The sequence below is a fragment of the Simochromis diagramma genome, unplaced genomic scaffold, assembly GCF_900408965.1.
Source record: "Simochromis diagramma unplaced genomic scaffold, fSimDia1.1 OVJJ01000297.1, whole genome shotgun sequence".
NCBI classification, from domain to species: domain Eukaryota; kingdom Metazoa; phylum Chordata; class Actinopteri; order Cichliformes; family Cichlidae; genus Simochromis; species Simochromis diagramma.
This window is the reverse complement of record NW_024386796.1, coordinates 633239-656872: the sequence shown is the minus strand read 5'-3', so window position 1 is coordinate 656872 and position 23634 is coordinate 633239. Positions and strand designations below refer to the sequence as shown.

At 45.7% G+C, this 23634-nt stretch overlaps 1 protein-coding gene across 1 annotated transcript in view; it reads left to right on the top strand.

The window, feature by feature from the left end:
- Positions 1-23634, top strand: part of LOC120729324 (glutamate receptor ionotropic, kainate 5-like) — a 163246-nt gene that overhangs the window by 12690 nt on the left and 126922 nt on the right. Inside the window, exon 2 of the mRNA XM_040024870.1 lies at positions 1976-3627. The gene's annotated coding sequence lies outside the window, so the exon portion shown is untranslated. The remainder of the gene's footprint in view (positions 1-1975; positions 3628-23634) is intronic.

The window sequence follows — 23634 nt, the reverse complement described above, 5'->3', positions numbered from 1 at the left end:
CGGATGAGACCGGGCTGGGAAAGGCTCCAACCCCCCCCCCCCCACACGCCGTAAAGCTCAGCTGGACAAGCAGTGAAAAAATACACAGGCTTGTGGATTTACTGAGCTAAAGAACTGATTCTGGTGCTAAAATCAGATTTATAAGTTTGTTTGCAGCGTTATCCAAGCTGATGCTGCTTAGTGGCCTTGTACTTGTTCTCTAAATTAGGCATCAGGAAAGTTTCAGCCATATTTCCAGAAGGCCGTGACAGAATGACACAATCCATTCTGCATCTGGAGACAGCGCAAAAGACACAGTGAGATAACATCATTACAAGGGCAGCTGTCCAGTTTTCCAACACACAGACTCACTGGCTGTATGCCATCACACCCCTGCCATTACAAAGTGTTGTTTTCACCACAGGGGGTGCGCTGCCCTCACGACACGTGACCGTGTGAAGCTAGCCTGCAGCGAACAAAATAGACGAGATCTCCACACAAGGCTGGCTGTTCTTGATTTTACTGAAGATCTTTTTAAGCCTTTCCTCTCTCAAGGCTTCTCTTTGCTGTTTCTTATTTCTAACTGAAATATAGGGAAAACCAATTCTGCAGGGAGACCTACCTCTGCACCTGTGCAGGTGGAGCCAAAGGGCAGATTTGCTTCACCATATTTTCTAGTCTTTGGCTTAGAATGAAGTTGGTTTGGAAACATTCAGCGATGCTTCATCTCCTGCTTTGTGTTTGTGTGGGCGCCGTGCTAGCAGTGTCCAAGCGTTGTTGTTTTTTTGTTTTGTTTTTTTTCCTTTTCATACCCCCCCCCCCCCCCCCCCCAGGGGGCGGGCCCCACACTTTGGGAAGGTCTGAGTTAGATGTTAGATGATGCTACATCAGCCCTTTGTCTTTTCTCCTTCTGGTCCTTTTCTCAGTTTGTTGTTTCCCTGTGTGGAAACGATGAACGCGTAAACCTCATTGCTCCTCCCACTCTGCCGTCATTTAAATGTTTTTATTGGCTCCTCTCACTCATCGACTTCTGTTGTTTCTGTGTTTTTGGCTGAAGGAAGTTTTCAATAATCGTGTTTGTTGTTTTCATCTCGACTGAATTTTCTTTTCAGTTTTTTTTTTGTTAGTTTTTTCTTGTGTGGAAATAAAGATGAGAAGACATTTATAGACAAAGAAGGTGAGGTGAAAGTCTTGTATTTACAAATAGCTTCTTTCCATAATCTCTAAAACAATATAACGTGTAAGTCCTTACTTGTGTGACTGCGTTGTGTTTATGTGAAACCTGTGTCTGTTACTGGCTGCAGGTGAAAATGCTGAATTGGAGGCTTTCTGAGGAGTTTAGAGAGCCTCCAAACACACGACGTCAGACCAGTAGACTCGGGCCCAGTCTGGTTTCATTTTAACTGTAATTTAGGCCCTAAAGCTACTGGGTTACGCTCAGGAAAAGATGACTTATGTTCCCTTCATTTCAATTCTACCTTATTCTGTTTATATAGCACCAAATCACAGGCGCCTTGTATTGTAAGGTGAGAGCCCTACAATGATACAGGGAAAATCAACAGTCAGATGAACCCTTATGATTAAGTGTCTGGCAACACCTGGGCGCCAAGATCCAAGACGCCCCCGTTCCAGTTAAACCTCCTTGGCTGCAGTTTGGTATATGCATCCTCCACCATAAGGCTCCTTAGACTAATATAACTGAGTATATAACACAGCTGAATGAGACCACAGGTTTTAGAAAACAGGCTCTGCAGCATTTGTCTCTGTCATAATACCCTCTTCACTTAATTACGATCTGTGAGGCTTTTCAGCAAAGCAGATGTGATAAAGAGGAAAACATGGGTTTTATATTAAATCTCCTCCAGATCTCCAGTGAAGCTCATATTAAATCTGAAACGCTCTAAAACTGGAGTCTGAGTTTTCCCTGTTTGGAAAGAATTAACCTGCATTAATACGAATCTGCTGAAACTGAACGCTGTTTTTCTTTTCACTGTAGGTATCATCAGAATCTCCTCGACCTCATCGAATCCATCGTTACCAAAAAAGCCGCAGGCCTGAGCCTTCCTGGCGACTTTACTGACCTGCCTGCCAATCAGCAGCCCCCGCCGGAGGCCGGGACTCGGATCCCGCTGCTGTGAGGACACCAAAGACAGAAGACGTCTCGGCTGATCTGGATGCGCTTTGTTTCTGTCATTTCCTGTTTCCACACTGACGCCGATCTGCAGCCTGGACACGGTGGATGTAAAAAAAACCACGCCGCTCTTTTCTCGACACAATTCTTCGCGATGTCGCCTCGCAGGAGGTGACGTGTGGCTCCTCCTAACATGTAGCCAGGACGACCTGAAGAGCCCTCCCACAAACTTTCCTTCAAACAGGCCGATCGCTGCCGGATGAGCGAACGCTCACTCCCACAAAACACAAACTGAGACGCTGAGTGAGGGTTCATAAAGTGCTACCGGCTCATTATCAGCCACGGCGCTTCCTATTTTCATCTTTAATCTTTGTATTCTGAGTAATCATCTTTTTAATTAATGGTGACGGCGGCATGAAATCTTCCCCGCCGCCCTCCTTTTCTCCCGGTGCCACCTGAAACCAATTAGCAACAGCAGATCTAGATGGGGATTAGACACGGGGGGAGCAGCCGCGATTAGACACAAACACAACGACAGAAGAAGAGAGTCTGAGAACAAAGCCGGAGGCGGGGTTAGGGAGGAGCCCGCCGTCCATTCTGGGTGATCGATAGAAGGGAGGAGTAGATATGGATACGGCCGGATTGGGGAGGCAACCCTCAGCAGACGCAACAGCCAGGTGTGAGTCAGCAGGTGGAGTCGACTGTGGGTGCCCAGAGTCGTGACTGACAGGAGCTCCGGCTGCCCGGGACTTTGTCATTCCCTGCACGGAGCGGCAGAGCACGAGGAGAGACTCCTGGCTCGTCTCCACAATCAGGGCCAATTAAGAGAATTTGATTATATGCCTTAATCTTGGCAGTCAGGTGGAAAAAGCAGCCAGAAGAGAAAGAGGAGGCAGAGCAGGTGCCACCGATACACACCATTATCTCCGTCCATCTCTAATTGAGTTTGTTGCTGCCCTCGCCGGGTGCTCGCCTCATCTCCTCTACAAAAGAAATCTGTCTTCAAGAGTTTTTCTCGAGAGAAAAACAGAACAGAGAAATAAAGGCAAGGCCCTCTGTCTCCTGCCGTGAATGCTCTTTCTTTACCTTCTGCAAACACTTTCACTCGGATCTCCCTTCAGAGACATTCCCCATCTCCCTCACCCTTTCCAAGTCCCTTTTCATCCCACCTTCCAGACTCACAGTCCCAGTATGGACATGTCCAGTCTCCCTGCAGTTTTCACAATCTCCATATCAAGAGTGAGATAAAAGTATTCTAGAGGAGAGGGCAGAAAGCAGCGAGAGGCTGAATCTGCAGAGGACGGAGCACAGACTTTATTTCCTCCCATCGACCGTCCCCGAAGCTTCAGTTCCTCTTCTTAAACTCCCTCCTCTCCCCTGGAGCTTTTCCAAGCTCTCCTCTGTGGATCGTACTCTCTGCAGTGACCGTCCGACCCGGACTTTTCCCAGACTTAACCGACCTCCGTCATCCGAAGCAATCCTTTGATATCGGCTCCTCGTGTCCTCATCTTCATTCCGTGAGTACTTCAGTTTTCCTGCCTCCTCTCCCTCTCTCCTTCCTTTGTCCCTCCCAGTTTTGTTCCAAGATGATGTGATGGATGGAAACAGGCAGTCACAGTATCACACAAAGGTTTGCTAGGCTGAGGTTGGGTTTTTGTTGAGGCTGTTGAAACAGGTTCTGGCTTCTTCTCCTGAATTCGGGGGCCGTTGCTTTGGATTGAACATGTTGGACTCATTCATGTGACAAGAGGAACATGCTAACACTGCAAACACATAAGAAAGAAAAACTGTCATTTTCACTTCACTGCACCAACAATATTCAATATTCACACCATTCACGACTGCACCTGTCAGGGTGAGCGGTTCTCAGTGCTGACCTGGTGCTGCTCGCACCAATGATCGACATCTCTATGGAATATGGTGTTAGCATCAGCAGGAAGCTGTGTTATCGCCCTGCACAGCCGGCACCAGCAGCTGTGGCTGCCTGTTGGAAAACCCGAGATGAAGCTGTTTCTTTACAACACACAGCCGTGTGTCTGATTCTGTCCCCGAGAATCCAGAAACCCATTAATGACAGAGTCCATCGTTTATGTACAGGCTGTGGTTAAATGCTAAGATGTTGTTGTGCTACATTTCGTTGAAGACTCTTATTTTGAAGGGAACAGTTGACGGTGATATTCCTCATCAGTGGATATAAACTTCCTGGACATTTGTTCAGTGAACATCTTGTTTCTTTCCACTTTGATCCTTCTGCTGGTGGAGGTGAGAGCGCCGTGTCGGCTGCTGTGCTGCATGCAGAGACGAAGCATTTAGCTCAGGCGTGACCCTGTGGGAGGCGTGCAGGTTTGTGGCTTCCTGCCGTCGTCTGAACCACTGCTGCACACGACTGCGACGCAGCACACATTTTTACTCTTGGTGTTTTGAATCGATCAGGTCGCCTGATATTTGCTGTGCTGCTTTAGTTATAGGCAAAACTTTAGAGGGATAAAAGTTTAATGATGGCAAACATATGATGTGAGTAGTAGCTGCGCTTTTTTGCCCCTTTTATTGAACAGATTCGGCACCAAAGACAACAGATCTGGTGTCAGATACAGCATGAATGGTAGAGACAGGTAGGGGCTGGTTGCAAAGTGGCTTGCAGCATCACTGTGACGTTTACTAACTGGTTATCAGCTGATTTGAGCCGGCATTAACCTCCTAAGACCCGAACTCTTCCACAGCAGCATTTTTAATTTCACTTTGATATTTGGGCTGATTGGGACCCGATGAAGGTAAAAACAAAGAATTACCAATTTTCTTTTTACCTGATTTTTGTTTCTAAGGAAAATCAGAGCCACATATGAGGACATTCGTTTAAAATGTTGATAGAACAGTAGCAGGATAACGTCCTCGTAAGTGGATATCAGGCCCTTGTAGAGCAAAATTGAGTATTTTGGTCTAAATAACCCAAAATGTGTGGAGGGCAGGTCCTAGGAGGTTAAGAATAGTTGCCTGGATTTTACATCCAGTATCACTTATGCTTCCTGCTAATATGAGCTGAGACTCACTCTTGTTTTTGGAAATCTCCGCTAACAGAAAGCTCCCAAAGTCCGCTATGGTGGGCTCCTGCAGGGCAGCGTGTTCTCCTCCGTGCACAGCTAGGTGTGAGCTATGCAGAGTTTGATGAAAAGTACAGCGAGTAAAAGAAATGCAGCTCTTCTCATAAGTGGATGAAATCGCTGGAGAGCTTTGGAAGGTCTTTGCTCTCGTGTGAACTACCAGCAGCTTCAAAGGTTATGGATGAAACGGAGAAAACACGAGAGCAAAGCTGGATTTACTCAGACGCAGAGTTTGGACGCCTCTCAGCATACATGTCGCTGCATTGTTGAACACACACACATCCTGTGATAACACCATTATCTCTGCTCCTTGAAGGTGTACACAGAAATCCACCAATAAAGGACATTTCAGAGATGAGCGTCGTCTCGAGTCTGGCAGTAACCTGGTGACTGTCCAACAGAGATGCTAATGGCCAATTCTGCATCATTTTAACGTTAAAATGATCGTTTGTTAATCACAGCTGTGTGTTCCTGTTAGATGAGCCAAAACTTTCTATTTTCTCCCTCCGACTCTAAAGTCCAAGGACGAGGCTGAGGACGAAGTGAAATTACAGGTGAAACCCCTTTGCTGGAAAATAGGCCATAATTATTACTGTGGAGCTTTGGCTACATATTTAAACGCCACGCCTCATCCAGACACAGATCCACTTCCTCTGGGGATTAACTTATACCATCCTGTGTGTCTTCCCTCCTCTCCTCCTCCTCTCCCTCTCTGTCCATCTTTTCTAAATCTCTGTGCTGGATATAGCCTGCATCCTAAATGTGCCTCCCTCCTCCTCCTCTTCCTCTCCTCTGCATGTGTTGGACTGCGTCATCGTAGGCGTTCGGCGGTCAGGCTCCGTGCTCCCTGCATTCAATCCTTCATCTTTTTACGTGCGATAATAGTACACAAGACTCAGAAGTCATGGTCCCACGTAGGAAGAGCAGATCAATGAGTCTTTATTCAGCTGGTGAACCCCCGCCTGTGTGTGTGTGTGTGTGTGTGTGTGTGTGTGTGAGAGAGGCGCAGTGACGGGCTGAGTGTGTGATTTGAATTTTGATCTGAAATAATGGAGGAGTGGTGCGTTCTGGGATGAGCTCCTGCACGACTTGATTGGCTGATTATGGAGGACTGCACTTCCCGAACGCTCTCACAGCTTCTTCGTGTTTATCAGATTCTATTGGACAATTAACTGCGGGTGCTCTAGTTCAGAGGCGTGATAATAACCTGGAGGTGTTAAAACAAAAGAGTTTGATTGATGCAGTAAAGTCTTAATCTGTGGGTCGTCTGTGGGTCCGGTGTGCTGTTTAATGTGGAGGCGGCCCCTGGAAAACACGTGTGCGTGGAGCACGTGTTGCTGATGGAGCCTTTCCAGATGTGCCAGCTGCCAGGTCCACAGGCACTGATGCTTTCAGAATAAACATTATTCTGAAATTGTTCCAGTTTTGCTGGTCCTCTGCCTCTCGAAGTTGCTTTCTATCAATCATATGACCCCTATGAGCGAGCACTTTGGCGACAGTGGGAAGGAAAAACTCCCACTCAGGCAGAACCGGGCTCATCGAGGGGCGGAGCCATCTGCTGCGACCGATAACAAGTATGATTCAGTGCAGAGAGGTCCATTAACACATAGTGAGTGAAGAAGAAACACCCAGTGCATCATGGGAGTCATAGGAGCAACAAGCGAGCTCATGACCTCATTAGCTGCAAAATGAGACCTGCTGCTGCCATCGAAGAAATGTCAGGTTAAACACCTGATAAGTTCTTTTTTGTGAATAAAATTGAGTTCATGACTGAGATTTTATTCACGCGGAGTATTTCAGGTGAATCATGATCATCCTCTTAGTCCACGTGAGTCAAATACCATCCAAGATCTCCCTCGTTCTTTTACACGCCGCATTTTCTTTGTTCCCACCTGAAGACAAACACCAACAATAAAACAGAGATGATGTTTTTCCTTTCGGCCGGCTCATGGCGGTGATCACTGGGTCGTTGGCTACGTTACACCGTGGCCCAGAATAATACTCGTGTTAAATCTGCGCTGCAGAAAATGCCGCGGTCCTGGGCTTCTTCGGTTTTACGATCACTGGTGTTACCATGGTCACAGTTTCCCTTTGGTGTCTATTTCCTGGGTTGTTGTGATATTTCATCTTCATTGTTCATCTCCCCGTGTTGTCTCTGTGCTGTCAGGGTTGCATGTGTCGGTCTCATGTTGTGTTTCCTGTTTTACTTTGAAGGTCCTTCGTCTCGTGCGGTGTTCTTCTTTGCTTCCCCTGGTTGGTCAGCAGATTCTGTTCAGCTGTGTGCCCAGGTGTCTCCACTCTGTCCTGTGTTTCCTCACAGAGTCCTAGGTGACTTCCTTGTTTCTGCATTTGGGTCCTGACAGAAAAACATGTAGCTTGTTTTTTTAAATATATTTCAGCACTTTAAATGTGAATCACTTTCTAATATGATTATGAAGATGAGATTATAAATAGGTCTGAAGTGAAAACGACTTCCTGCTAATATCTCCTGCTGCGCACGGACTCTGTAGAAGGACGGTGTGCCGCGTGGCCCGTCGCTCTTGTTCCTCTTCTTCTTCTTCGGCTCTCAGACTGAAGGACTGCAGCAGCAGTGCACGCAGGATCAAATGTTTTGTCTGAAGTGCAGTCAGAACATCTGCATCCAATTTATTGGCATCATTTCAGCTTTTCAAGTTTTCTAGTTTTACTGTTGTCGCCACAAATCTTTGTTTCTGTCCAAAGTAAGTACGCGAGGGAGACGAAGGCTGAAATGAACACACTGGCACTTAAACACAACACGATACCGATCACACACATGCCACGGTTCCACAATCTAAGGATTCATGTCTGCTGGCAAAGCCGAACCTCCGCAGGAGAAGACTTCAGCAGACAGTTATTATAAGTATTAATCATTACTCTGTGCAGCGCAGCTCACCTTAACTCACCTGGAGACTCGTGCGCATGAGGACTCATAAACAGCTGAAGCTCTGCAGGAATATATTCAAACCAAGTCTGGTTGAAATGGGGACGTTTCCTTCGCCTATTAAACTCGCTATCATGGAGCGACTTTGACTTGGAACGTCTCCGCCTTTAAACTCGGTCACATCCATCCCCGCTCTATTAGATGCCACAATCAGCCGCGGCTCCTAAAGAGCTTCTGTCTGGGAATGCTATTACCTGCAGTAAGTAATGGCGGAGGGAGATAACGATTATGGAGCCTCCATCATTTTTCCTCCTCTCCTTTCCCGCACATACCACAGGTGGAGTGAGCTCAGCTGATGGAAGCTTTAAGGGGGTCAAACCTCCTCCGTCACTGTCTGGGCTGCACGCAGTGGATAATTGAGGCAGCTGTATTGATATCCTGCTTCACCGCAATGGAGGAAAATCACCTCTATTTACCGTTAATGGCTTCGGGAGACGCACACCGTTAACGCCGAGCAGGAAACAGAAGAGCTTCAGGGAGAGTTCATTGTACAAATGAGCCCAAAAGCAAACAATGGAAACGCACATGAAAGTTGGTCGGCTAAAGCTGCTTTGCTCCAGCTGAACTCGCTCGCCGCTGTCCGCAGGAGGATCGCCTTTATCCTCCCGTGACGACGATGAGCAAACTCTGCAGGCTGCCATCGAACAGTCACTTCATTTATTTGTGCGCTGTTCTTAATTCAACCCCACTGCATTGAGCTATTTGACTCTTGGCTTAGACCTGCAGACGCTCTCAGCATTTCAACTGGAAACTGTTTCCATTGTTTGCTCTGCCAGCAGCTGTTGCTGCTCACACAGCTGATCACCAGGCCGACACGCGTGTGGCCTTTCTTACAGTTCGCTCATTTCAAATCGGACTCAACTGAAAAAATAAATCTGAAGTCATCCTGCACATATATACATTTCATTTTTCACGGACACTGGACTTCTCTGAGAAGCACCTTCAATATTCAAAACGAATCCATCAGTTCAGAAACACCCGTCCTGTAACTGATCATTTAGATCCCAGAGGTGGTGCCCACTGGTGGATTAACCGTCACAGAGTGGGGTTGAGGTGGTGTCCTGTGAAAGCCTGGCCTGTTTCTGAGCATGCAGCTTTCCTGGATGTGTGATCAGAGAAAGGTTTTTATGTTTATAAGGCGAACTTTATGAGGGAATAATTGTGTCCTGGCTTTCCGTCAGACCTCATCCCTGATGATAATTTCTCCCTGGGTAATAAAGACACATTTATTACTGGCATGACAAACATTTTGTGCTTCCACACCGAATGCTTGGTTATTGATTCAGTTATTAATGTCTCACTTTTAGCCAACAAGCTCTTCTGTTCTACAACATTTGAGAAACCAGAAGAATGAAGGTGGGGATGATGGAGGCTGACGTAGATGAGAGTAACCAGCGGTGTAACTGCCGTGTGAAATATTGCGGTGGGCGGCGCGGGGCCTGTGGATCGCTGTAATGACGTTACAGAGACGTTTGATTTTGTGCTCCTGGGTCGATGTTTTGAAAAGGTCAGCTTCAGAGCTCGTGCCAGGAAAGAGATCTGACGTGGATGTGGATTCATGTTCTGCTGTGAAAGTGTAATGTCTCAGTTATGACCAGGGTTGAATTATTCATAGAGATTCATATAAATGTGAAGGGGCTGCAACGTTTGTTGTCTGCTGTTGGAAGGAGACGTGCGCTGACTGATCGCTTCGGTCGAGCTGCAGCAGCGCAGCTGCAGGAGGATCCCTCTGTCAGCTTTCTTCTTTCATTATTATTATTAATATTCCTGCATCAGTGTAATTGTGCACTGCGCTCCTTCAGTTCCTTCCAGAGAAAAGCACCTTTTAATGGGGCTGTTGGTTTTCACCGAGGCTAACCGTGGCATTTATGCACTACAGCTTTACTTCTTTCACTGCAGGCTTTATTTAGTAAAGAAGTTTATACGCAGCTTACACATCAGCAGTCATTAAATCTGGAGCTTCAATGTTAAATCTATAATGTTTGCGTACGTTTTTTTAAATTCAGTGCATTTTTCAATACCGTTCTTAGACTTCCTCCAACTGGGTACTGCTGCTTTTAAGCAGTACCCAGGGCCACTGCAGTACCTGGTAGTATCTGTCAGTACCTGCTGGTCTCAGCAGTTTTATGTTGAAGTCATAACCTCGAGTCACAAGAACCAGGTTTCCATTATTAAAGCCGTGTATATGAGCAGTTACTACATTAGTGCCATCAGCTTAATTCAAACTGTAGTAAAAACTATTTCTTGGTTTGTTGTTGGTGTGTTTTTGCTGGTTGTCCCAGAGTAGTCATGTGACAGTGACCAGCAGCTGGTCTCCAGCAGTAATCCTCCCAAACCAACACAGTGACTGGTTACCATCAGTGCAAGCACACAGTGGTGGTCCCTGTTTGCCACGACAGACGCCTGGTGGTAAAGATGTCATGAGTCATCGTTGAGCTTCTGGCCGTAACAGCAACATTATTATTGGACGGTCTTTACCGTATTTGTTTGTCCGCGACACCTTAAAGGCCGCTCTGTGAAAACCGGTCCGTGGCACAAAAAAGGGGCCGCTGCGCTAACCGATAATGACGCTAGCTCAGGTGCGGTCAGGCAGGTATATCAGGATCGGTTTGGGTAATTATAACGGTATGACCTGGTTACATTAGCCTGACATGATTTCAGTATAGTTTTTATACTGATAAATATATACATAACTAAATATGGACGCTGCGACCTGTCCATGAAACACTAATTCCTCCCGGAGGCTCTGATCTCTCATCGATCCTGCCTCTTAGCTTTACTTCAGGCAGGAAATGAAGATGAAAGGCTTCAGAATATGAAGTGCAACAAAAAGCAGCTCCAGCTCGATACACGGAGCACTTCCTGGCCCCGCTCGACCCCCAATATGAACCTCTGCAAACCTTTAATGAGCTCGCTCTCTGCAAAACACTGAAAACTGGGAGCATCAGATCTGTTTGTTTGTTTCCACTTTTACTGGCAAACACATGATGCTGAGATACACGAACAACTTTGTGTGTTAAGATTTGGAAATTCACTGGTCCACGCGCTGGTTACACATACTGTGGTTATCGGCCATAAGTTGGTGGTACTGTGATAGTTTGTGGTGCTTCTACTAAAACATCATTGGTGTTTGTGTGTTTCCCAAGAAGACGGCAGCGACACTCAGTTATGCACATCTCTCCGTCCACACACACACACAAAGCCAATGCACTTTGTTCCTTCGCAGCACAGACTGCAGAACCAGATGAGGCCATACGGTGAAGTGAGAGAGGATTTCTGCTTTTCTTTATCCACCAAGCAGACACGTGTGCTCCTTCCTGCCCAGGTGTCTCCACGGCTTCGTTCTGAGGAAGCTGATGCTTACCCCTCCATCAGTGCTGCTTTGTGCCGTAGCTTTCACGACACCACCAAAACCGGCATATTCGTACCGTTTCCTGCTTCCAGTACAGACACTTAGAAAGAGGCAGCAAAATAATGTGAAGTCTATCTAACGGTGATGGGATGATAATTAATGGGTCTTCATGTGGGGGGGCTGCGGGACGGTGCTTTAAAAGCTTAAGCAGACAAGAAAGTCTTAGAGTTCCTCCAACTTTTCAGATAATTGTTTCACAGCAATCGATGCTAACGAGCAGTGAGGAATGAGCTGCGATTATTCAGACGCCGCAGAGGCGCCGCAGATGTTCGTGCTGCGGGCCCCGGGTACGTTCTCGTAACCAACGGCAATGATTTAAAGAAATCAATTAGAGTCCTGCTGATGCTTCAAATCTGTGGCCTGCAGTCCCACCAAAACTAGGAAAGTCACATGATACGGGTCAGCTATCGCCAGCTTCACCTCGTGGAGAGGAACAGCAGATTGTGAATTGGGCTCTCGGGGGATTGTGGGTAAGTTTGACGGGAAAGTGTGTTAACGAACGGGACCGAGAGCTTTTCAAGCAGCTGTGGATTCGCTGATAACTCGCAGATCGCTTCCTGACATCACTGTGACATCAGTATTTTCTCCTTTGTCTCTCTGACGTGACAAATTTACAAAGCGGAGTTTGAAAGGCCCTGAAATGGTTTGCAGCCCTGTGACCCCTCGGTGCTGCGTCTCTAAGGTGCAAATCGTCCCCACAAACAGAAACCTCACATGTGTGATGTGTGTTTGAAGATCAGCTTGTTGGGTTTTTAACAGTTTGCAGAGTGGCTGCTATTTTCAGAGCGAGCTGCTTTGTGAACACTTCCACTTCCCCGCTGACCTTAAACCCCTGCAGAAAGCAAACGTCTGTATTCAACCGACCTGCATTTCACAGGCGTGCATCGCTGCTGCGGCTGCAGGCAACACGTCGGCCGAGGAGGGAGACCAGGAACCTTTCGTCTTATTTTTACCTCGGCTTGTTTTCTCACCAGACACAGCCTGAACCGTGTGCATGGTATTAAAAACACACCATCTTCTCCATATTTGGCTTCATCTACCCCATCGTCTACTTCCCCAAAATAAAATCCAACCAAAGGCTTTGGAGGAAGTGCTGCACACAATGTAGAGGCACAAGTATGAGACGATACGACGTCTGCTGAGCTCGAGTCATCAAAGAAATCCCTCCAGCTTGACATCCCAGAATACTTCCACAGCTCCGGAGCAAGACTGGAGGTTGGTAGTTTGAGTCTCATCATCAATCTGCTCACCTCCAATAATAAAGACACTGAAGTGCTGCTGTGTGAGTCTCTGTAGGAGAGCAATGATTTGAATGCATGAAAACACACACACACACACACACACACACACACACACACACACACACACACACACACACACACACACACACACACTGAGCTGTTTAGTCAACATTGCTTAGTGGAGCATCGCAGCACTGCTGGCTGCTTTGCTGCAACACAAACACACACACTCATCTCCTGGCTGTGCTGCAGGCGGAGGATGGATGTTTGGGGTCAAAGCTGCTGGAGTTTGTCGTTTTCTGGCTTGTGTGTGACTGTGTGTGTGTGTGTGTGTGTGTGTGTGTGTGTCTCCTGTCAGATTGAATCTGTGTTTCTGCCAGGTTTTCAGACGAGCAGCTCACCTGTAGCTTCTGTGTTCACCACCCCTCACACGCTCTCACGCGAGTCGTGATCAGAGCAGCGTCAGGAAACAAACTCCTGCTTAATACATCTGCAGGTCAACACACACACACACACACACACACACACACACACACACTGCCTCTGATAAATGAAGTGTGAGTCTGCTGTCTGAAGCCAATCGAGACGGTCGACGGTCCTGGACGGGAAATATCGTCTGTTTCTGTGTTTACAGAATTCAGAGCTGGGAATGATTGAATTAATCTTCGTGTGTGTGTGTGTGTGTGTGTGTGTGTGTGTGTGTGTGTGTGTGTGTGTGTGTGTGTGTGTGTGTGTGTGTGTGTGTGTGTGTGTGTGTGTGTGTGTGTGTGTGTGTGTGTGTGTGTGTGTGTGTGTGTGCGCGCGCGCGAGAAACAGCAGCAGTGCTACTGAGGAAAAGCTCTCTGCCAATGAACAGTCGAGTGCTGCGTTACTGTGAAAAAGGAGTCGTGGTTTGTGCAGAGAGTGAGACCCTGGACTGACAAACACAGGTGTTCCCGCTCATCACCCGACCTCCACGTCATCTACAGTAACTTAAAGTTTGGAAACAGCAGAGCAGCAGAAAAGCTCTAAAACCAAACGCAGGGTGACGGTAGCTCGCTGGGGTCTGCGTCGTGTGGATGCACGGGGGGGGGGGTCAGCGCTCCAGTACAGAAGGTCAAAGAGTCAGAAAGACTGACACATGGGACGCTGTGCAGAGACGGAGCCTGTAAGACTAACAGCATCACACTGATGGTAGCCTCCGTCAGTCACAGTCAGAATATGGTCTCTGTTGTTTTCTTCCTAAATAAATGACTGAGAGCAGTTATTAAAACTGCTGCTGGCCCTGCACATCTTCAGCTTAGCTTACTGACTACTACTTTACTCCCAGAGGAGAAAGTGGCGCCTCTGCTGGTTTTCAGTGACACTTTAAACAGTTTACTGGATAAACTGGTTTAAATTCCATTTCATGCGGAATGAAAAAGGTTTAAAAAATCTTAGATTTAATTTAACCTCAGAATATTTCATTAATATTCTAAAAAGCAAGAGTCGAGTTAATGAATCGCTGATTGGTTTCTGCACCGACTTTATTGCATTTTCTTCCCATTGAAGGAGACGCGGCGTGAACGTCTGTTATTCCGGCACCGGCTGCTCCCAGGAGGAGGCCGAGGGGGAAACGGCATGTTAACAGAGAGGGAGAGACAACATGCACCTCTTATGTTTCACCGGCACACGCTGAGCACAGGAGTGCTGCTCCTCACTGGGAGGCATCATTATGGATCTCCATCTCTGCGCCCATCGTCCCACGGCGGCTCGGCAGGAGCGAGCGGCCTCGGAAGACGCGTCTGTGCCGCTTAGCTTTGTTTTCTCTGTGAGTGCAGCGAAGGGGAGGATCACTGGATTTGTTCGGGAAAAGGAATATTCCCATTTTTTTCCAATTTGACCTCGCTTAGCTGGTAGCGCTGTGGGTGCGCAGGTTTTCAGCCTATGCTGTGGGGGGGCTGTAGCCCCACAGCACAGCTGACCTCAACCGGAGCATGACGGAGCATCACGTAAGCGCACAAAAAGCTGTCACTCGAGCACCATTTGTTCCTCCCATCCATCCTCCGGTTTTCTGAAGCACTTCTTCAGGTTGGTGCTGAAACAGTCTGACAGCAGGCGTCGCGGTGCAGCCGCCCTCATTCTGTTCAGCGTAGGCCCGTCAGCACAGACACAGTCCTACTTTCAAGCCTCCTCAGCCCAGAAAGCCCAGCTTCTCGCCACACCTCGTTCTCTCAGGCTGCTGGGCTTTGGCAGTGTGACGCTAGCGTTCAAATACAGCCGCTTTTCTTTGTTTGTCTGTTTCCTAGCATGCATCAGAGGACAGGCGGCCGGCAGCTTAGTTGTTTACAGCTCTGCTGAGAGTTCGCTCAGACCTGTTTGGCTCTCAGCTGCTCAGGATTTCAAATGAGCTGGAGAAAAAGCTTGTTTACCTGCTTTGCTCTTCGTCACGTTTCAAGCTGAGCTAAGTGTTGCACCGCGTCAGGACGTCGTTACGTGCACGTAAAGGCCAACAGCTGAAAGAAGTCACGATGCGAAACTGACCAAAGCGTTCGCTGGCTGTTGAGCTGCATCAACATTGGATGAGTCGCTGGCTGACACGACGTTCGATGCTCAAACGCGGTGAGAGAAAGTCGTGCAGGTTTGTTTACTCTGTGTTTGCGGTGCTGAAATCAGCTCTTTGATGTCGAGCTGATCAAAAATCTAAATCATAAATGAGATCATTTAGCTGGTGTCAGAGGCTGTTAAAGCTTCACTCAGCTGAACCTGCTGAGGTCTGATTCTGTCAAAGCCAAAGAAAGTGATTGAGGTTATTAATTCAGGACTGGTGGTCTGAACACAACAGCATAAGAGTGTGTAATTAGCCCAATCAGGTACATTGTTGCTAGGCTTCCAGAGAAGCCTGCGGTGTGTATTTGCTGTGCGCTGGCGCTGCTGTTAATGACTGGAGCTGCTGTTAGCCCCTCAGCTACTGGTAGATCGCAAATCAGGCGATCTGAGTCACAGCTCTGTTCAAAGCTAATAGAGTGAATTCAGGGACAGGTTGTTGTTGTTTGTGTTCGGTCCCCTCGGCGATATCGACACGAAATAAGCAGGCGGTGCGCGGCGGTCTGGGTACAGCTGCAAACACATCAATTAAAGGTGAAGCCTCCTCGTGTCTGTTTCCACAGATCTCTGTACGGCCAAGGAAATGTTCAAATCAGCGTTGACAAGGAACAGAGCTGTGATTTTTCCATCCAGGTGATGGAGAAAGTTTCAAGATCAGTGGAGATTTAAGACGATCAGAGGAAAGTTGGGCGGATGGTCTTAAAGAAGCAGAAGCTAAAACGTGGTGTCATAGTGTCTGAACCAAGACCTAGAACAGATTAGTTTGGACGGCGGATCATACAAAGCTAGTCTATGAAGTGCAAGAAGAAGCAAATGGAGGTGGAAATAAGCAGAGAGCTGGGAAGTGCAAACCCTGAAAAGTGGATGGATGGACAGAAATGGGCGAAACAGTTTAAGATTTCTTCATCAACTAGGCATCATCCTCAAACTCAACCTGACACAGGGACGGAGTTTGCCAACTGCAGCCAGATATACCAGATTCTCAATCACATCGAAGAGAGCGCCCACAAGCCTGACTGGGAGTCTGCGCACCGCAGCCGGCGCCTATCCTTTCACTCAGCCGAGCCACGGCCGTTCTAACTCAGCTCCTGACTTTCAGGATTTTGGATGCAGAACCACGAGTCGTGTCTCAGTAGGTCTCTGGCAGCGTTATTGTACAGTGAATACATTTGATACGTTTGACTTCTCACTGCTGTTTCTGTCACAGACCGACAGCTTAATTTGTTTTGGGACACATTCAATGGAAGGCAATGTGGAAACAGTGTGAAGGGTTTCTTTTTAAATTCTATTAAAAATCATCAGGAGCTTATTCAGGACGCAGACACACTCAGTCTGTTGTCATGTTTTTACCCTGCTGCGACCATATGACACTAACTCCTATTACGTCACTAATACAGGCTTTGACTCTGGATCGCTACGATTCTATTTAAATGCTTTCTTTCTCTTACAGCATTGCATTAGACTACACAGTAGTACGTGTACAGCTGGGGGGCAGTGTGTAGGGACAGTACCTTGCTCAGGGGCACCTCAGGGTAGCCGTTCAGTGGGTTTGAACCCCCGACCCTTCTGGTCATGGGGCCAGTTAAGTTTAAGGTTAGAAAAAAAGTTAATTTGTTACAGATTCATGTTTATTTAATTGCTGCTTTATTGCGAAAATATAATTACGATTATTAGCGCTCATTATTTGAGAACAAGTTTGTGCACGCTGCTGCCACCTGCTGGCGCAGATGAAGATCAGTAACATTCCTAAAGAGTAGTTTAACATTGTGCTTGTTAGGATTTCAGTCCCTGTTATTCAGTCGTTTGCTCGGTTTGTTGGTCTGTATCGGCCTCCAGGACATAAATATTTATCGTCTTAGGCTGAAGATCTTGTTAAAACTTGTAGAAAAGGTGTGACATCAATGTTTGTATGTATCTGACTCTTCGTGGGTAACAAGCACACGTCAGCCTCCCCCAGGTAAACTGCAGGTTAGCGGGATTATCTGCCACGTGTTGCTGCAGCACTTATCGCCACGCCTTGTAACCACCTAATTAGGAGCGGCGTCATTACGTTGGTGCCACGTTGTGGCGATGACACACGGGGACCTTTATCGTATCAAAGAAGGGTCTGTCTGCTGATCTCAGTGGCGAGGCTAACGTCGGCTAATCAGCTAGGCTAAAAGTTCAGCCCAGGCTACAGTGTGGGCCGCGACACATGGCTGCTGTAATGGCCAATTAGAGCTGACACAGTATGGAGGAGTCAGACATGTGGAGGAGATTAGAGCCATGTCAGCGGGTGGGTCATCGCTCCGCTGGGAGGGGAGGAAGTGGGTGTACAGTTTGATCCAGCGTTCTCCTCCGTATTTATAATCGAACAGACGTCAGCTCTGAGATTCAGGAGCGGGACTCTGAAGTGACATGTCTGCTATTTTAAGATGTGTACGACATATAAAGCCATTTTCATAGAGAAGGTCCAGGTCTTTACATGATGTCCTCCATACAACTGATTCCTAATTTCTTCTTAAAGACAGAAATAAAATTTAAATGAGATGAAAACACACGGCTGTTAGTTTTTGTGCTGAATTTTCCCTGTTTAGTGTGTAGAAGTGAATTTGAGTGCAGTGTTGGGTTTTCTTCAGTGTATGGGAAAATGACCCAGTCATGACCCAATTCCGAACTTTCTGAACCCTTTCACGTCCAACGTTGGACAGCACTGTCCGGTGTGACCTACACAGTGGCTCGTTGCTCCCCTGCCATTTGCAGATTGGTCACAACTGGTTTATACTTTCATTAACTTTCCATGCACTGATGATGATGTCATGCACTGATGATGATGTCATGCACTGAAGCTTGTCACATATTCAAAGATCCCAAGTTGCACAAAAAAGGATCCCAGATATTTTTTTTGACCTTTCACAACAGAATTCAGTTTTTATTTAAAGGGATGAAACAACAACAGTGGCCAAGAACGCAGAGAATTAATCCACGTTTTTTGTCTCCATTCATAGTTTCTGTCACGTTTGGAAGGAAACCCAACAGCTGAGCTGGTGCGATTGTCGAGGCTGATGATGAGGAGTCCATAAAGCACAGACTCTTCTTCAGTTACATTAGACACCAGTTGAACTGTTTGCCTTTTCAGCAGACTTAGATCTCATTACAGATTTATCTCGTTGTCAGGGAGATGTTTCCTCTGGATTCATCCTAAAGATGTTCAGATCTGTTCCACCTTAAGATCTGTGTTATTAGATGCCGTATTGTGCCATCTGGCTAATTATGATGGGAGTTTTATTTAGTTGCATCGTTTGACCTTTGTTGGTCTGCTCCAGCTCAACTCGCCATAATTATTCTTCAGAGACACCGTTTGGCTTAAACATTTTATCATTGTTGTTTAAGTTATAGTAAAATGTGTCAGCTGTGAAGAGAGTTGCTAGATTTGTGAGTTTCATCTGCAGAGGTCAACACTGGTATCTCCTAGACTTGTAGTCAAGACCGCCTAAACCAAGACCAAGACAATACCCAGACCAGAGGCAGTGATGGGAATAACGTTACTAACAGCGTTACTTTTTTCAGTAACCAGTAATCTAACTAATTACTATTCCTATCGTTACAACGCCGTTACCGTTACTAACAAGAAAATGCGGTTGCGTTGCTATTTTTCAACAAACAGACGGTTGAAGCTGTCTTCAGGTTACTGCAGCTTATATCAGCTGCAGGAAGTAGCTGTAAGTAATCTGGACGCTGCAGCTTTAAGCAGCTGCGCTCCCGCGGACGGTGATCACGATCACTGTCTGGCACAACACCTGGAGCTCAGGAGGCAAAACAATCGCACGAGTGCTGCTGTTTGACTGAGGAAGAATAAAGGAGTCGTGGTAAGACAATCACATGACCACTTAAAGACAAAGCAACAAGCTGATATATACCAGTTTATAAACTGTGTTGATCGGCCAGTAAAACCAGAGTCATGATAAACAATATATACATTATATACTGGTGTATATATACAGGAACTGTACTAAACTGGTTCAAAACATACTTAGAAAACAGGAAATACTTTGTATCAATAGGTAACTTCACATCTGAGCAGACAAGTATCACATGTGGAGTTCCCCAAGGTTCCATCTTGGGACCCCTTCTGTTTAACATTTACATGCTCCCACTGGCACAGATTATAAAGAACAACAAAATAAACTACCACAGCTATGCAGATGACACACAAATATATATCACAATGTCACCAGGAGACCGAGGCCCTGTACAGGCTCTCGGTAAATGCACTGAGGAAATCAATGACTGGTTGTGCCACAATTTTCTCCAGCTAAACAAAAACAAAACTGAGGTAATAGTCTTTGGCGCCAAAGAAAAACGATTACAGGTCACCAGAGAACTTCAGTCTATACATCTAAAAACCACAAACCAGGCGAGAAATTTGGGTGTAGTGATGGATGCAGACCTAAACTTAGAAAAACACATTAAGACAATAACAAAGTCAGCCTTACTATCACCTCAAGAATATTTCAAGGATAAAAGATCTGATGTCTCAACAGGACCTGGAAAAACTAGTCCATGCATTCATCTTTAGTAGGCTTGATTACTGTAACAGCATCTTTACAGGTCTACCTAAAAAATCAGTCAGACAACTACAGCTCATTCAGAGCTCTGCTGCTCGAGTCCTCACTAAGACCAAAAAAGTGGACCACATCAGTCCAGCTCTGAGGTCCTTACACTGGCTGCCTGTCCGTCAGAGGATAGACTTTAAAGTTCTGATGCTGGTCTATAAAGCTCTGAATGGTTTAGGACCAAAATACATCAGTGACCTCCTGACCCAGTATGAACCTTCCAGATCCCTCAGGTCATCTGGATCCGGTCATATATCAGTTCCCAGAGTCAGAACCAGACACGGAGAAGCTGCATTCAGCTTTTATGCTCCTTATATCTGGAACAAACTCCCAGAAAGCCTCAGATCAGCTGAAACACTCAGTTTATTTAAATCCAGGTTGAAGACTCACCTGTTCTCAGCTGCATTTGAATAAAGCACCAAATCTGCACTTAAGCTTAAATTTCAAAACTTACATTTTAACTACTGATTTTATCTACTGTTCTGATTTTATCTCTTTTGATTTTATATACTGTTTGTTGTTTGTTTGTTTGTTTGTTTGTTAATTAGTTTGTTTGTTTGCTTGTTTTAATCAATTTTAAATCATGCTTTTTATTTGTTTTTGTTTCTAATGTCTCTGTAAAGCACTTTGAATCACCTTGTTGTTGAATTGTGCTATACAAATAAACTTGCCTTGCATATATATATATATATATATATATATATATATATATATATATATATATATATATATATATATATATATATATATATATATATATATTACTGTCTAAGGACAGCGCAGCGAGACCTCTCTGCTTATGAGCAAAAAAAAAAAATTTAAAAAAAAAAAACAGGAGAAGTTTTAGGAGTGACGCGAGAGGGAGAGAGAGTTTTGAGATGTGAGAGATTTGTGACATTTAGCGTGTTTGGAGTGTGTAGTTAGTGTGTTGTCTTGTGTAGTTAATGTGTTGTCTTGTGTAGTTAGTGTGTAGTGTTGTGTAGTTAGTGTGTTGTCTTGTGTAGTTAGTGTGTTGTGTTGTGTAGTTAGTGTGTAGTGTTGTGTAGTTAGTGTGTTGTCTTGTGTAGTTAGTGTGTAGTGTTGTGTAGTTAGTGTGTAGTGTTGTGGATAGTGGTGTGTTGTGTGTCAGAACAATGAGGCGGCTGCTGTCTCCAGGTAGAAACAGCAGTGACACACCTGCTGCTGTCAGACCTGCAGGTATCAGGCTGTGATGTTTCCTTTATAGTGGACAGAAATATTTGCAGTGGCACAAATAATTTGTGGCATCTTGTTGAAGAACAGCTGATTGTTCTGTAAACAGTTTGAAATGGTTATTTTAAAAATCAAGGTAAAAGGTAAATGGTTCCAAATAACTTTGATGTTTGCAAAACTTGTGTGTAGGATTTTAAAACTGACAGTTTATATTTGCATTTAAAGTTATGAAATATGATCATTAAACATGTTTGTGGTTGTTACAGTAAAAATGTAACTTTTTCTACTCTGATTTTATGTGTTTTGTCTGATTTTAGATCAGTTGTGTTAGTACAGTCTGTCAGAATGAAAACATGACTGCAGATTCAGACACGTGAGGCTGTGCTGATGAGACCAAACAAGGCAAGTAAACAGTTTTTAAAGGTGAAATGGAGGAAACATCAGAAGTAGTTGAAAATGACCAATTATGCCCTGGACCCCAGAGGGTTAAATGTTTTTTAAAGTAATGCAATAGTTACTCTTCAAGTAATTAATTACTTTTAGAATATTGTAACTCAGTTACTTTTTTAAAGAAGTAACTAGTAACTATAACCAATTACTTTTTCAAAGTAACTTGCCCAACACTGACCAGAAGGTATGGAGACCAAGACAAGACCAAGTCGAGACGGAGACAAAAAAGTCTTTAAACTGCAGCCAGATGCTGCTTGGTTTACGTGTCTCAGGCACATTTATGTGTTTTTGCGATGCACAGCCCTCCTCACCACCGTCCACTGTCTCTCTCACTGAGAGGACAGACGCACGCTCCACTTGACTGTCGTCTCTCACCCTCTCTGTTTTTCACATAATGATATTATCCTATATCCTCGCATGTGATTGGCCACAGTATGGAGGGATTGGAGCATAGCTGCGCCACTGTGTGAGAGCTGAGCAGCCAAAGCAAATTAAGTGAGGAGCGGCTCTCGCTCAGTGGGAGTCGACTCTGATTCACTACAAAGCGCTCTGTAAGCACGGCTCTTAGAGCTGATGCTTTTGCACATGACACACTATCGAACATTACGTTGTGTGTCATGGATACTGTTGACTCCAAATCTCCCGACCACTGTGTCGATCTGAGACACCAAGATCGAGACAGCGAGACCAAGACGAGACCAAGACGAGACCAAGACCACGTAAAAGTGGTCTCGAGACCAAGACCGGTCCAACTGTAGTATCTCCATTTCTCTGCTCCATAATGACTCCTTTCACTCCTCATTCTCTGCCTTCTTTTCACTTTGATTTTTTTATTTTTGTACTCAGCTGTAACAGAGCTGGGTAGTAGATGTAGTCACTTTCTACCTTACCTACCACTCTCTTTTTCTATTGTTCTTTCTTTCCTCGGAGGATAAAAGGACACTACGATGACTTTGTCAGATCTTATTCATCTGGAGGAAATGCATAAACACATTCAAGCCAGCAGCAGCAGGAGGTTCTGGCCTGAAAACAAATCAGTAGCAAAAGAGGAGGTTTGGTACGTTGCACACCACAGGCCTAAGTTTTATGTTTTCCATCACAAAAAGCTGACATTTCAAGCACCAGCGGTTTGAAGAAGAAACATGAGAACATCTCCTGAACATGGATTTTTGTGCTCCGGTGAAGATTTAAATCTAGAGTCTAGTTTCTCCTTAATTTTCCTGGTTACCACGGTGCCTAGTCCAGATAAGTCTTACGGCATCTGTAATGCCAAAAGACTTTGATGATGGTCTATCAAACTGCGTTTCACTTTAACGACCTTGGCCTTGGAGGAGGTGTTCATCTCGCTGAAGTAAGAAAGCTGAGGTACAATCTTCACGTCACCTGAGGCCTCAGCAGCTGCGCTGATTACAGGCAGCAGTTTTATCCTATTTTGGGCGTCGCAGACTTGTGGATGTGCAGGTTGGAGGTTTGTTTTCTTTCATTTTAACCCAGAGCCTTCAGTGTTTTTGTTCCCTCATACCAAAAAGATATGACTGATCTGAAACAGCTTTCCAGCTGACGAGTTCTTCAAGTTCTTCAAGTTCTGGTCCCATGCATGTGTCCAAAACAGGACACATGCATGGGACATCTGTGCGCTCTCCTCTTTGTGCTTTTCATAAATAATCGTTTGAGCCTGACTTGACAGTAAACGCACAAATTAGCCATTGTGCTAACTGCATTAAGGACGCCTGCTGGCTGACCTGCTCACCGGTGTGTTCATCCTCTCAGGCTGGTTGGTTTGTACTGGAGGGAGCAGCAATAAGACATGAAATATCCAGCACATGTACCTTAGCTCTGGGAGGGGAAACCTGTGCAGGACGGGAATGTTGAAAGCTGTAGCTGTGTCAGAGCTGGGATTATGCTCGTGCATAAATAACTTTCACCTGTGGCATCAACAGGTCCCGCTGTTTGAGTTGGAGTTCACTTTGATGTAAAGGTTTTCTGTTCAGATGGGACCCTCGGGGATGG